The sequence below is a fragment of the Antechinus flavipes genome, chromosome 6 (assembly GCF_016432865.1).
Source record: "Antechinus flavipes isolate AdamAnt ecotype Samford, QLD, Australia chromosome 6, AdamAnt_v2, whole genome shotgun sequence".
NCBI lineage: Eukaryota > Metazoa > Chordata > Mammalia > Dasyuromorphia > Dasyuridae > Antechinus > Antechinus flavipes.
The window spans coordinates 189063310-189079762 of record NC_067403.1 but is presented as its reverse complement, the minus strand read 5'-3'; the positions used below and the strand labels follow the sequence as shown (position 1 = coordinate 189079762).

At 35.7% G+C, this 16453-nt stretch overlaps 1 protein-coding gene across 4 annotated transcripts in view; it reads right to left on the bottom strand.

Annotated features, from left to right (window-relative positions):
- Positions 1-16453, bottom strand: part of SORCS2 (sortilin related VPS10 domain containing receptor 2) — a 1241960-nt gene that overhangs the window by 823459 nt on the left and 402048 nt on the right. The window lies entirely within an intron of this gene.

Sequence of the window (16453 nt, the reverse complement as noted above, 5' to 3'; positions counted from 1 at the left end):
AGTCAGTCAAAGAACAGTTATTAAGCATTTATTTTGGGTTGGGCATTTTGCTAAGAAAAACAAAAACATGGACCCTGCTCTCAAGGAAGCTTACATTCTAGCATTCAAATATCTACATAATGTACCAGATAAAAAGAAAGTAATCTCACAGAAAAAGCACAGAAGAAAAAGAAGAAGAATGTTGGGTCAAGAGGAAGATAAAGATCTCTTGAAAAACATGGAATTTGAACTGAGTCTTAAAGAAAGCCTAGGATGTTAAAAAGTAGAGGTAAGAAGGGAGAACATTCCAGGCATGGGGCAGTAGGAGAGAGAGGAAAAAGCAGGGAGACAGAGTTAGGGGATAAAGTGTCCTGAAAGAGGGAATGAAGTGTGTCAAGAGGCATAAGAAAGTCCATGTAACTGGAGCATGGAGTAAGGAGAGATTAATCAAATGTAAGAGACCGTAAAATCTCTAAGGATCAGCTCAGTAATAGACTAGACATCTACCACGTCTGGAATATGTTCCCTTCTTACTTCCTTCAGGACTCAGCTCAAGCATTAGCATCTATGTAAAGCATTTCCTGACCTTCTACTACTCCAAGTCCTGGTGCTCTACCCACCCAAACAGTGTGTATGTATGTGTATGTATGTATATTATGCATATTTATATATACATCATGTGCTCTATAATTCACATATAATATGTGCATATAATTTATGTGTATAATATGTGCATATAGACACACATTTGTGATACATATATATACACACATATATGTGTATGTTCATTTCTCTTTTGATTGCAATGTAAGCTCAAGACTATTTTTGTTACTGAATCTCCAGCGCCCAGCACAGTGCATGTCACATAGTAGGTGCTTAACAAGTGATCATTGATTAAATCGATCAATTGATCTGGCTGCTGAAAGGATGAGCAGCAGAAGGCTGACCACCTTTTCAGAATAACGAGCTTTTTTGACCACAGCAAAATACAGAAAGGGCCACATTCTCCACCCATGATGATGCATCTCAAAATTTCCCAGCATCCCAATACTCAAGAGAAATAACACTGAAAAACTGATCCAAGAATTTCGGAAGATACAAGATGATATCTCTACATGTATTTGCATCAAAGATTAGGCTCTCTGGATTTTAGAATTGACTTTTTCTCTTAATAATGTAGCTCACCTAAAACAGCTGCCAATGAGATCAAATGATTCCAGAAAAAATAGCACTGTCACCAAAGGAACAGCTGAGTTAGTCCCAATCTTGACATAGAATGGAGCCAGCTTGACTTCTCTTGAGTGGAATTTATCTTAACCAACGTGCTCCACAAAGGCATTGGGCTCCAGCCAGAGAGTGGTGCTTTAGTTCTCCCTCCAAGCCCAGAAAGACAGCCCTGAAATATGCCATCTCATTACTTTTCTTGAAATGGTGGCTGCTTTCCAAGGCATATGGGGGAGGGGGGTATATAAATCATCCACGGTTCAAAAACTAAATAAAAAAATGTATTTAGCACATAAATTGAGCCCCACTTAACAAAGACGTTTTCATTATGTACCAATGAAGAAAATGGAATGGGTTTAAACTGGATGGAAACCGATCCCTTCCAAATTACTTTAAAATATTTAAGTTAGCACGAAAAATATAGGAAGCAGACATCCATCAAGTCACAGACATTGGTCCAGTGGGGAAATGGGATTCATCCAAAATTATTTCACTGGCCACTGCATTTTAACGTACATCAAATTTCATTCCACTTTCTGCCAGCCCATGTTAGTTCTTAACACTACAGTTGCCATGGGAACCCCAGAGAGGTAAAATTGGAATGGCCTCCAAGTCCCTGCACAGCTGTTAACTTGGTTAATTTGGGGTCCCCACATCAGCCATCTCCAGCAGTTTGGATCTATCATTCAACCAGGATCATCCTTTTCTCCAACAATCCATGGCCTACTGCCAGAGAACTGGGATTGAGTCTCGCATGAGATTTCCTAGGAGATGGCGAGGAAGTTGTATATGGGGCATTTATAACTTGGATATTAACACTAAAAATGGACAGGAATGAGCATTTCAACTTCCTTTTCTTTTAAAGGGTCAGAAAAGAAGAGACTAGCTTAAGGGCCACATGGCCATTTAAAATTTAAGTCTTTTCACTAGTGTACTATTTATACACTTATCAACCTCCCAAGATACTCTCATCCATTCTCAGGAGAGAGAAATCATTAGCAACACTGATACATCCACCTCCATTGAGCTGTCTCCACAAACTTCCAAGCCAATGGTCCAGACTGGGACTCATCAAAATCTCACGTTTTACTATTTATTTCAGGGGGGACTAACAACTATTCATTTTATGAATAAAGAGGTAACCCTTCTGTGCTGGATGAAAGTAAACAAAACTAGCTGAGAAATGCTATATAAGAAAATAATTAAAAAACAAACTTCAGTTTGAGTTGTAGCTTAGAGTCACCCAGATAATAAATGGGAAAACTGAGATTTGAACCTATGCCTCCTGGCTTCCAGAACACAACTCTTTCTACTACTTTTTGTTACCTCCCACTATGTGATTCAATGGATAGAGCTACAGATCTATAGTCAGAAAAATCAGAGTTCAAATGTGGCTTTAGATATTTACTGGTTGTGTGACCCTGAGCAACTCACTTGACTTTGATTTGCCTCAGTTTTCCCATCTTTAAAATAGGAATAATAACAGTGTCAATCTCCCAGGGTGGTTGTGAGGATAAAATGAGATAATAATTGTAATACACTTAGTACAGTGCCTATCACATACTATAGGCTTTATATAAATAGCATCTATTATTGGCTATTACTATTATTATTGTCAGATGAAACTATACTTTGTAGGTTTCAGAAATGACTGAAGAATAATTGAACATTTTAATGGGAATCAAGTGAATCATTTTTAATTTACACAAATGTTTTCCTTTTTCTTTCCAAATGTATGATCCATAAAGAATTGGTTAAAAAGCCTCTGAGAAAGAATATTTCAATGGATCATTGACCTCAGTGTAATCACAGTTCTTTTAAAACAGCTCACAACCCTTCCATGCATTTTCTCAATTCATGCATTTTGTTGATATGTTCTTCCCTAAATCTATAAAAAATAAATATATAGACAGACATATGGACAGAGAAAGATGGGAGAAAGACCAAGAGGGTCAGAGCCAGGTGAGGGCTCTCGTATCTTTTACTCCTGATTTTTCTGACCTCTATTATTCCTTGTACCTATTCCCCAGATTCCTTCTGTGTCTCTTCTTTTGACTGGTAAAGCCTGAATCCTTGTTGCTTTCTTTAGTGCCCCAGATCTTGAAAGCCTTCTTCGCTCATCTGAGCCTTGCGACCTATTCATTGCTGCTACTGTTTGAGATCTAATAAAGGTCACACCCCTTGTTTCCTTTGGAGACAAAGCCTGGGTGAAAAATATTGTCTTTAGAAGTGACCTCTCTTATAGTTAGCTCTTTCATGCCTTTGATTATTCCAAATATCATTTTTTGGGGGAGCTATCAACACCTATAATTTTATTGTTTTGGGAACTCCAGATGAAGAAACTTCCCCTATCAACACAATCTAGTGATTGTTTTAACACTTATAGTCCAAAAAGTTAGCTGGGAACAATATCAGGTTAACTGTTGATTTGCCCAAAGTCATACAGACAATATATATCTGAGAGGCAGGATTTAAACCTGGATCATCTTTCCATTAGATCATACCGTCTCTCAAAATATTAATTATTTCTGAAAACAGAAGAAGCACATGGAATGAGTGAGCGACATTTATTTCTTCCTCTGAGTTTTTCACAAAATACATAATAATTCACATTTTCAAATTTTTTTTTTATTTTAAAGTTTACAAAGCACTTGCCTCCCAATAGTTCTGCTACTAAGTTAGTTGGGAAAGAATACATGCTTCAAAAGGAAAGAGCTGAGATAAAATCCCAGTTCAGACTTGCTAGCCATACAGCTTGAGGTATCTTCCTTCCTTACTCATATATGTACATAAATGTGTGTGTATGTATTCCAGTCTAATTCATCTACATAGCCTATGTATGGAGATAAGTGAAACCTTTACCCTGCCCAATGCAGCAAAATCTCTTTCCTAGATTAAACTCAAGCAGATGAAGAAGAATCTAAGAATGCTTCCTGTTCGGTCTATGATATGCAATGAGATGGACAGTCCAGAGAACTTTTTCTTTCCATCTATCTGAATGCATATGTGTATATCATATAATTATATGTACATGGACATATTTATAGGTACACATAAGGTTGTGCCGTGTGTTTATGTGTATATGTACATGTACATATACACACATAATAAACAAATAGTGGACATGAGTAATGTGGAAAACCCATCACTGGACACAACATGAGTGGGCTAGATTGCCTTTGGGAAATTGAGAAGTGCTTTGAACAACCCCAAACTTCTTTTTAAATAAAGGCCTGTATTTAAAATAATGATAATAAAACCTATAGTTGTGAACCCTACACTCTCTATTAAATTCAAGTTAAAGATCAAAAGAAAGTGGAAAGGCACAGGATGGAAATGGATAGTCTGCAATGCAATTCCCAACTAAGAACTGCCCAACAGAAATGATCTGAAGGATGTCATTGGAGAGATCTCAATCCATCCATGAGTCCTACTGCTATCTACAGAAGGGGAAGAAAACCAGAGTAAAGTCTCTAATCTGTTGGATGGAGCCACAACAAAAGATTTTCAAGAACATGGACAAGAGTTGCCTAGAATAAGGAAGGGGGAAGGGAAGGGCTATGATCTGAATCAATGGAGTATCTACACACAAAGAAGAATTTTTAAGTCCATAGAATAATTAAAGTATAATAAAATGTTTTTTATTAATGTGGAAATAAGTTTAATATGATTGCACATGTATAACCTATATCAGATTGGTTGCTATCTAGGGGAGGAGTGAGAAGAAAGAGGGAGAGAGAAAAAATTTAGAATTCAAAATCTTATAATAATAAATAATAAAATAATAATAGATAATAAATAATAAATAATAAAATTTAGAATTCAAAATCTTATAATAATAAATAAAAATTAATAATAAATAAATAAAGTTGAAAACTATCTTCATATATAATAGCATAAAATAAAATACTATTAAGTGGAAGAGGATTAAAATAAAATGTTTAATAGCAGAAGGAAGTGGAAAGGAATGCGGTGTCATTGATAGATAGGGTGCTGGACTTGGAACTAGGAAGTTATGGGCTTAAATCCAGCTTCTGATATTTACTAGCTGTACAAGCATGGACAAATCATTTTTACTTCTTTGTTTAATTTCCTCATCCATAAAAGGTGGATAATAACTCTTATAGGTATTCCTTAAATACCTCTCAGAGTATTTAAGCATACTACAAACTATGAAACAGATGGATTCATTGGAATAAGCAAATCTCGGGTGAGGAATCTCCCTCTGCCAATACAGGCTGGTAACTTCTTTATAACTTAGAAACTTAGGGATTAAATTCTGAATTATTATATAAATATCAACTATTGAAAGAATTTTTAAAAAGGAATTTAAATGTTGCCATTGCCTGGCTACTCTTTGATTACACTTGCTTTTGAAAACAGGATTTCTTCAAATTTTCCAAAAGAAATAAAAACTGAAACTCATCCATATTTCTGGACTGGATTGCCTTTGGGATATTGAGCATACCTCATATTTCTCTATAGTACATAAAGCACTTTCCATAACGTTGGGGAACTAATCTCCACAGTAATACAATGACTTAACCAAGGTCTACAAGTAATTTGCAGAAGTAGAACATCTTTCTCTTCCCTCTTCCCATAAGTTATGCAGTACTACACCATTTTTATACAGATGGAGAAACTAAAGATGGAAGGATAAAGTGACTTTTTATTCATTTGTTTCAGTTATGTTTGATTCCATGTGACTTCCTTTGAGATTTTCTTGGCAAAGATGCTGGAGGGGTTTAACAGTTTATTCTCCAGCTCATTTGACAGATAAGGAAACCGAGACAAACAGGGTTAAGTGACTTGCACAATGTCATACAGCTACTAACCTCTGAAGTCACCTTTGAATTCAGGTCTTCCTAAATCCAGGTAGAGCACTCTATCTACTGCTTTACCAACCTGTCCCTAGGATCAGTATCTAGCATCAAAGTCAGTATTCCAAGCCAGATCTCTCAACTCCAATCTTTCCCCTTGACAAAGCTGATCTGAAAATTCAGAATCCTCAATAACAACTGCGGAAATGATTTATCAGATCATTGTTTTATTCTAAAGCATTAGTTCATTCATTAATATGTTTTTTTCTATAATTTTATCTGAATTCCAGCAAAAAGAGGCTATCAGAGGAGGTTCAAATAAGGAAATATAAGCCAAGTGCTTTGGAAACTTGAAAGTGCTATAAGTGTTCATTGTTTTTATTATTTCTGTGGTTGGGTATTATTGCTGTCTTATAATTATTGTTGTTATCAGTATTATTACTACTAGCATCCTCTGGAGATTTTAGAGACTCCTAAGAATATATCAACCAAGCAAAATAAACAGATGATAACCCATTCCCCATAGAACCAGTGTAGGAGTTTACATCGTAACAATGTCATTTGGAAGGTGATACAAAAAGTAAGTTCTCTGTCACAAAAAGTGTTCAAGCAGGGAACATGGGATTACTTGCTGGAGATGTTGTTTAGAAAATTCATGATAGCCCCAAATAAGGAGGAGATTACATGCCTGAAGAGATTGCTTCAGGCTCTGCTATTTCTACATTCTAAAGCCCTTCCATTTTGAACATTCTTTATTCTCTATTCCCAGGACATTCTATATTCCCATAAATGAATCCTATGAATCACATGCTGATTTTCAGTGAAGGTGATTTCAAATGCATGTGTAGGGGCTGAGATAAAGTCTTTCTAAATGGTCCCATGTCTTTCTGTCAAGAGCACTTGATTGAATTAAGAGATCTCAGTTCTAGCTTTGGCTCTGTTGACAGCTGGCTGTGTGACAAGGCATGTTATTTAACCTTTTGATCTTCTGTAAAATAGGAATTAAATAACATTTGTCCTCTCTGTTTCAGGTATCAAATAAGATAATTAATGTGAAAATGATCTAGAAATCATAATATTCTACAGTTATAAGTGATTCATGTTATAAAAGGATCAAATTCAATATAAAAGTTATTACTTGTGTTTTTCTTATGATGACGACGAGCTTAAATGCCCCTCCACTTTTGTCTAATTCTTCCCATTTCCCGGTATTCCCCAAAAGGCAGTTCTCTGGAAACCTAGTTAGGCTCACAGAGTTAGTCCAATTGCTGAATCTCCCCTAAGTATCCAAAGATCATACCTAGGCAGGGAGTGACTTTGAAGTCACAGGAATAATCTGGAGAAGAAGTAATCTCTCTGGCCCTAAGATTCCCACCTGTGAAATAATAATATTGGAATTAGGTTTATAAGGTCCTCTCTAACTCAAAAAATAGTATGATTTTTATTTTTCTAATCTAATCAAGAGATTCTTAACCTCTTTTATACCTTATGCCCTTTTGGAAACTTAATAAAGTCAATGGACCTCTTTTCAGAATAATGGTTTGCTGCCCAGATTCATAATTGAAGTAATTGTTAAATTTCAATTAGAGGTTAGTAAAAATAAAGATATAATTTCTCCCAATCCAAATTCAGGGAACCCAAGTTAAGAACTAGTTTTCTAATCCATGTCTTCAGAGCTTTATTTGATTTTTTTAGTCAGCTCTCAACAACCACCTGCAAGTACAGGATAACTTTCCTGCTCTCTAGGTCCCTCCATCCTTTTATCAAAATAACAACAAGCATGTAATAATTACCTACTTTGTGCCAAAAATTGTGCTAGCTCTTATGATCAAAAAAAAAAAACCTCACATAAAACAATACTCATTTCTCATGAATCTTACATTCCAATTATTTGACAAAATAATTGTTGTTTCACTATGCCTAAATGGCTATAAAACTGCATACCCTTTGATCCAGCAGTATCTTTACTTTATTGCTATTCCAAAAAGACCACAAAGTAAGGAAAAGGAGCCACATGTGCAAAAATGTTTGTAGCATCTCTTTTTGTGATGACAAGGAATTGAAAATGAGTGGATATCCATCAATTGGGAAATGACAGAATAAGTTATGGTATATGAACATAATGAAATGTTATCATTCTACAAGAAATAATGAGCAGGCTGATTTCAGAAAAGCCTGGTAAGATTTAGATGAACTGATGCTGAGTGAAGTGAGTAAAACCTAAAGAAACTGTACACAATAACAGCAAGATTATGTGATGATCAGCTATGATAGACTTAGATTTCCTTAGTAAGGTGGGGATCCAAGACAATTCCAATAGACTTAGGATAGGAAAAGCCATCCATATCTAGAGGGAGAACTATAGAGACTGAAGGGGGATTGGAACATACTTTTTTCACCCTTTTTTTTGTTTGTTTGCCTTTTTTTCTCATGTTTTTTTTTCCTTTTTTCTGATTTTTCTTTCACAACATGATGAATATGGAGCCATGCTTTAAATGATTATATATGTAATAAATTATATCAGATTGCTTACTGTCTTGGGGAGGAAGGAAAGACAAATTTGGAACTCAAAAATCTTACAAATATGAATGTTGAAAACTATCTTAATATATAAATGAAAAAATAAAATATTATTGAGAAAAAAACACACAAATAAATGCACGCAAGCCTGAAAAACAAATTACTGTTCCATTGTCATATAAATATGTCTGAGCAAAATTGAGGATCCTAATTCATGAGATGGGAAAATTCTTCCCTCTTCACTCAGAGAAGATCAATGATGAAACTAGAATGATGAAACTGGGGTCATGCCCAAGATGCTGACATGTTGGGGATAAGATTTCTTATGCTAGAATAAGGGATTATATAATTCTTCCTCCAAAGAAATTGCTTCTAGTTCTGACATCTGTTCTCTATCCCAATGTGACTAATTCTACTGACCAACTGCTTTGCCAGTTGGCTACTAGCTCCAGAATTCTCATGGCCTTAATGCCTTCCCATAAAATAGGAAAGAATGGCACTTGAACTACTTTTTGTCTTGAGGGAATTTACCCCATAAGAAATCCCAAATTCCAGTATGGTAAGTTGAGAAGATCTACTAGCCAGAGAGACCACCACTGGCTGCCTCTCCTTATCTTTTTAATAAACCCATAGGATCAGAGATATGACTCTGGAAGAGACTTCATAAGCCAAACCCCTCATTTTACAGATGAAGGGAAAAAACAGCCAAATAATTTGCCTAAGAGGTATAAAATGTGAAAGGTAAGTCCTGAATCTTCTGATCTAAAGACAGAGCTATTCATTATTTACCATCATAACCTTCTTTGAGTCTATGTTTTCATGGCACTCTTATTTGCCATTGTGGAAAAATCCTTTAGAATCACCTGGATCCAAGATATAGCTCAGAATGACTAAAGATGGTTTTGGATGCAGCGGGAGATCTTAGCCTTTTTTAGCTTAGGTCTTTTCCCCAGGTCTCAGTTTGTCTAAGGCAACATGAAGTGAGGCAAAAAAAGTCCTCTTTTTCCTAATTATGCAATCTTGAGGAAATCATCTCTCTGGATCAATGAAGGAGGTGGATATAAGAAAAGGAAGAAAAAACAGGAAATGTCAAAGTTCCTTCTAAATTCCTGAGTCAAAAGATATTCATTGAATTATAGAGCTGAAAGTTGGGCCCCAGAGGTCAACAAATCATTGGATTTTAAGATTTGAAGTTGCAAGAGTTCTTACAAGTCATCTCATCCAACCGCATTACATGGAAAAGGAAACTGAAGCATGAGGAGAAAGTTACTCCAAGTCATACAGAAAGTTGGTGAAAAGAATCAAAGCTGAAACTTAACAATGCTGATTCCTATTTTATTTGGGTACCTGTAAATCTTTCAAAAACTCTCTCTTTAATTTCCCTACAGAGAATCTCATATATTCTAAGTCCAGACCCAATATAACAAAGGCTAACTTGAAACTGCCCAACGTGGCTTCTACAACCTTCCAAAAAAACAGCTAAAGTCAGAACACATTGAAACTCATTTTTTACCAACCAATTGAATGGTAGCTCACGACAGTGCCATTTATGAAAAAAAGATCTTTTTAAAAAGCAAACCTTAAGTAGAACCACAGCTCATGATACTCTCGTGCAAAGAAAATATCTGACAGCCATTCACTCAATGGAATTCAAAACTGCTTCCCATATCAGTCCATCTCTCCAGCTCTCATTCTGCAGTTCAATTTGGATCCACAAATGGGGAATTATTGCTCTGAGGAACATATAATGCCATTGCTCAGACCTTCAACGAGCCTGTTAAATTCATTTAAAAATGAAGACGCCCTATACTATATCTCAAGGCTCCTGAAATGAGTTTATGGTAAATGATTTAGGGGCTAGACAAAACCTCAGTCCTCAGGACTCTGGTCCCTTAAATGGTATTAGCAGATCTATGCGCCAGTCATGTCCAGAGGCTGATGGAGAGGGAGTCTGTAAGTGCCAAAACTAAAAGGACTCTGACAAACAAAATATTTAATTCCATCTCCTGGAAAGTCATTTTGGCTATTTTCTACTCATTTTTTGAACAGGTAAGGCTTTGTACCCTGGAATAATTTTATGTCTTTGCAGCTAGAAAGGGAAACACGGTAGAGTGGAAATGGCACTGCATTTGGAATTAGGAGACTGAGGTCTCAGTTCTGTTCATCTTGTTATGAAACCTCACTATTCTGTGCCTCAGTTTCCTCCCTTGTAAAATGGGCAGAACATTCATTATTGCCTATTTCATAGGTTTTATGCAACTTTCATTAGACTCAATTTGATTCTCTAATAAAATGAGAAAATATGGGGGATATTTACTCCTCTATAAAATGGTGACCTTCATCTACAATTTATAATGTTAAATGAGTTAATATTTATAAAGTGTTTTATAAACTTTAACACTCAAGAAAAATGATATTGTTAGTACAGTTATTCCTTCCATATGACAATTTTACCCATCTTGATTTCAATATATCACGGGTCAGCATAAGAAAGTAAATGGAAAATTGGGGGAAGTTTTGTGGAAGCCACAAACAACACACAAAGGCCAACAGATGACAAAAAAAAGTTTAGACATTCAGAAATGCATAAAATATAGGTATAATCTGTAAAACATAAACATATTATATCTTTTAATACCATAATAACTCAGATGTCTTCTCTGGTATGAATGAAAGGTCAAAAAAGTGCATTTTCCAGATTGCAGGGATGCAATTTGGATATAGAAGGGATAATTTCAGTAATCATCACTGCCACCAGCATAGTACCAGTAATCATATTAAATAATAGATGACTTCTGATACAGTGTCCGCCTATTATTGTATGATCCTAAGACTCAAACGAGATAGTGAAATATTGTATATATAAAGATATATATATGTATATATATATATATAAATGTGAGTTGGTATTATAAAATATAGAATTCTTATAATCTCAAAGGTAGAAAGGGATCTCAAGGGTAATCTAGTTCCCATGTTCATTTCCATATTATGGATCTTTTTTTGGCAATCTACTGAAGCCTGTGGACCTTTTCCCAGAAAAATGTGTTTAAATAATTGAAGGAAATATTAAATTTCAGTTACAGGTTAGTGAAAATCAAGATGGAATTTTTCCCCCTTTATTCATGTTTCTTGATCTCCCGAAATCCATCCATGGACCCTAGGTTAAGAAACTCTGACCTATTTTAACCCATTCCTGAAGAAGAAATACTTCTGTAACATCACCCAAAAGCACTCATTATGGCTTTACTTAAAAATTCATACTCCATAAATTCCAAGGACTCTTTAAGCTCATTGAAAGGACATTCTCTCCAGAAAAACAGACTGAAACTCACACGTAATTATCTATCTTATGAAACTGTTATCTATATCCTCCTGTAAATTTATCACAGGGAAGCCACCCAATGGCTTGGTGGGTTATCCTTGTCCCCGATTTATGTCAAGATATGAAAGATGCACATGGCTTCTTTATGTTATGCTTGGTGATGACCACCTAACCAATCCCTCTATTTTGTGTATATATCTATCTGCATGTAAATAGACATATATGTATATACATACATGTATATGTATACATATTATATATAGCACACAAGCACAATAATCTGCATATGTATATGTCTGATATATACAGGAAGCATATTTACTATTTACAATATGCATCATGCTATATATAGTATATAGGTATATGTGCAAATAAATATATACACAGACATGTTTATATATGTGTGTATATATACACGTATAGTCATTTATATGCTGCAAAGGGCCTGGGGAGTAGGTTCTTTGTGCCTGGGAAAAGGGATTGTGCCAGCATGATGAGGTAATATAATAATAACTAAAATTTATACAGTTTTTACTATGTGCCAGGCACTGTGCTAAGCACTTTACAATTATCCCAATTTGATCTACACAACAATCCTGGGAAGTAGGTGCCATTAATATCCCCATTTTACAGATGAAAAAACTATACGCTATATGTGTGCATATATCTATACATATATGTACATATTCCCTTGATCATATTCAGCTCCATTTCTCTTTCTAATCTTTCTGTAGTTATGATTATTAAGATGGGATGTAGAGTAGAAAAGGAATTTTCTGATCATCTTGTGACCAAATTCTTTCTTTTGGAAAGAAGGAACTGAGATTTGGAAAGGTAATGAGGTAACCAAGATTACTAGTAAGTAGCCACAGCAAGATATGAGTACAGTTCTTCTGATCTCATCTCTATGGTTATTTTTTACTGCAACATCTTATTAAATCCATGCCCAAGAAGCTCCACTTTAGACCTGGGAGGAAATTCCAATGGTAAGGAGCTGTTCAGTTCCTCTGCTTCTAACTCTTAAAAAGTGTCTACTAGCCACTCTCTGCCACTTTCCTCAAGTGACTAGGTCCACATTTGCTTCTTTTCTGCAGTGCTTGATAATTTTCATCTCTTTTTTTGCAGGCTGGATAGTTGCCAAAATGCCATATATGCTGTTGCAAAGGGCCTGGGGAATGGGCTCTTTGTACCTAAGAATAGAGACTGTAGTGCCACGACAAGGCAAATTACACAGAGAAACAATCACAAGCTAATTGAATGAGCTAGAATTTCAAACATTATATTAAATACAATAAAGTACTTCTATTCCTCCTCCTGTTCTCTCTTCCTCTCCCCTTTTTAAACATCCTTCCCCATCCAAAGCTCCCAACAGATGCTGCTGCAGAATACCTCCTGTGCACTTGGGATAAAGACAAATAATTATCACTAGCCTCAGCTCACTCCTGCATTGTACCTCCTCCAATCCATCGCCTTTCCCCCACCTTCTCACACACACCTCCGTCTATACAAGACAATGCAGACCTTGTCTTGTCTTTCCTTCTTTCTCATGCTTGGCTGCTACTAGAAATGCTCAAACATCACCAAAAAAAAAAAAAAAAAAAGAAAGAACCTAGTTAGAATATTCGGGCAGGGAGAGGAGCAGAGATTTGAAAAGGTATGCAGCTGTGGGAGCTGGGGCACAATACAATTATGCCAGATGTCGGCAATCTGAAGGAAAAGGGAACGAAAAGTGTTGAGTTCTACTTGCCATCAGTTTCCAAAGCAAAATGGCTGGAAGTTAAAATTTGCCATCCCATCTTCCAACTCAAAAAGCTTCTTCTCCTATTTCCCCTAGGAACCTTGTTTTCTTATATTTTCTCCTGGCTATTCTCAAGTCTTCTTTGAGTAGCCCTGCTTTCTCAGACTTAAACCAACCATGCAAAATGTCCTTCCCTTCCTGCTCTTACATAATCAAAACTCCCATTCCTTCAGAGAGGCTGAACTCAGCTTCATATCACAAAAATCAATCCAAGTAATTCATGCTAAGGTACAGGTGACAGATAGATTAATAGAGGGACTTTTAATATTATCAAATGTGACTCATCACTTCCAAAGAAAAGGATAAATAATGGAGTTCAAAAACTTTGGGGGATTGTAAAATCAAGCTGGCACTTGGGACCTGCCTGATTAAGAACATATTTTTTTTAAAGAAAGGTATAGTTGAAATAGAAGGATAAAGAAGAAATTGACCTTATAATTATGATAAAAATTGAATTCTGCTAGTAGTCAAGAGAGAGAGAGAAATTGAGGCAGATAATTTATGGTATATAATGAGGCAGGGGAGGAATGGCTATAAAACATACTAGTAAAATTTTAATACTGATTGTCAGTTCGCTAATTTTTCATTCATGTCTAACACTTCATAAACCCATTTAGGATTTTCTTGGCACATATACTAGACTGGTTTTCCATTTCCTTTCTTTACAAGATGAAGAAATTGAGGCAAATAGAATGAAGTGAATTGTCCAGGGTCACACAACTCATAAAAGTCTGAAGCCAGATTGACCTCAGGAAGATGAGTTTTACTAACTCCAGGCCTAATGCTCGAGCCACTGCACCATCTAGATTCCCTATTACCTATAGGACCTTGAAAAATAAACACCATTTGGCAAAGTCCTTTAATCTTCCTAGACCTCCATTCCCTCATTTGTAAAATGGCAACAACGGCCTAAATACAAGAATGTGCTAGAGACAGGTCCTACTAGCTCACAGAAGATCCACTTGTTAAATTTTCATTGTGAGCATATACAACTCAGCAAACAACAAAGCTGAAGAACTTGAATTTAAGCTTTGTTGATTGTCTAAACTTAAAGTGGTGAAGGAAAAGTTAGTAAAACCAATTAAATTTAAAATCTTGTATATTTTTTTTCCAGAAAGCTGGATGTTAAACATTTATCATTAGATCTATATTCAGAGGGCTTCTGAGATCTTTTTCACTTCTAGATCTATGATTCTATGGTCTTATTCTAATGTGTGGATTTTATCCAAAATCATATACTAGACCCAAAAAGCATGAATTCAAACTCAATGTGTTTTCTGGTACGATGAATGATCTTTCCATTATTCTACACTTTACTCAAGACACTGATATACAAGGATTCATTATGGTTGTCTAGAATAATGGTCTACTTTATGTTCAAAGCTTATCTCATTAGTGACTAGCTTACTTATAAAATGGAATACTTTGCAATGAACTCCTACCTTAGAGTAAACTCTTCATGCCGAATCACCCCAGAATGGCTCCCATGGCATGAAAATAAATAGCTTTACAGGCAGTCATTACTTCCACTCTGACTTCAGAACAGACTATTAGTGAATAATGAACTTGGAATGGATTCTACTGTTAGGAGCAAAGGTAGGCAAAATTAAAAGGAAGATTTAATTATTTTAACAGGATAAAACCATGAAAAAAAACTAGGGTATCTTTGAGAATTATGGCTTGAAAGAGATTCTTTACATACATTAAGTAATCTTTCTAGCTTTCCATTTACTAGTGCCCAGAGAAACCTAGTTGTCCCTTAAAGGTATCATCTCTTGTAGTACTGTCTTTTCACCCACAGCCACCGAGATACAGACCAGAACAGTAAAAGGAATTCATACACTTTTAAAACTCCCCTCTGCCACCATCAGTGAGAAGCTACTTGTCTTTTAAAATTAATTCTGCTCTGTCCAGATTCTTTTTAAGTTACTTGTCAAACCCAGGATCCCTCTCTACCCCTTCACAATTATTTCAATACCTGGCCCAAAACCATGGTTTCTTTTCTTCAGTCACCATAATTTCCCAGATCCTCAGCTCTCTCCCAATCCCACTCCCATAACTTCCAACTTTTGTCTACTTCCATCATTCAGAATATTTGTGATCCCTTAAAGTACAGCCCCTCCGCTACCCCTCACCCTAGGATATGTGCCCAGTAACAGAACTCTTAATGATAGTGATTTTTTGAGTCTAACTTCTTTATGGGCAATCTAAGTTTCACATATATCTCAGTATGGTACAAAGCATGTTAGTTGGGGTGAAAAAATTATCATATCTATGCATATTTAATAGACAAAAACCCAAATGCAGAAAAACAGCTTCAGAGTCGGTGGCAACAGACATAATGCAAATCAAAATCAAAATCAAATGAATCCATATTGAGCACTGAGGTGAGAAATAAAGTACATTGGACTGCTATGCCTATTATATTTTTAGTGTTTCCTACCAGATTTTCTGCTTGATCCACCACGTGCGTCTCTGAGACATCCTTTCTACAGAACTTTTGGTTTCAGAAACTCTAAAATCTAATTATGGAAGTCCATAGTATGTAAAATTAATGTCAAATGTATATAGTATTTCATGTTTCCTTACCATTTTTACATATTCCCCCTCCCCCACCATGTGGGCTCATAAACTGTCTTTGAGGTAAATAGTGCAAATATTATGACCCCATTATACAGAAGAAGAAATAGATGCCCAGAGGAATGACTAGATATCATATCTATCAGTGGATTATCACATTATTCATCAGTTACAACCTCCACGCTATCCCCTATGAAATGGTAGTGG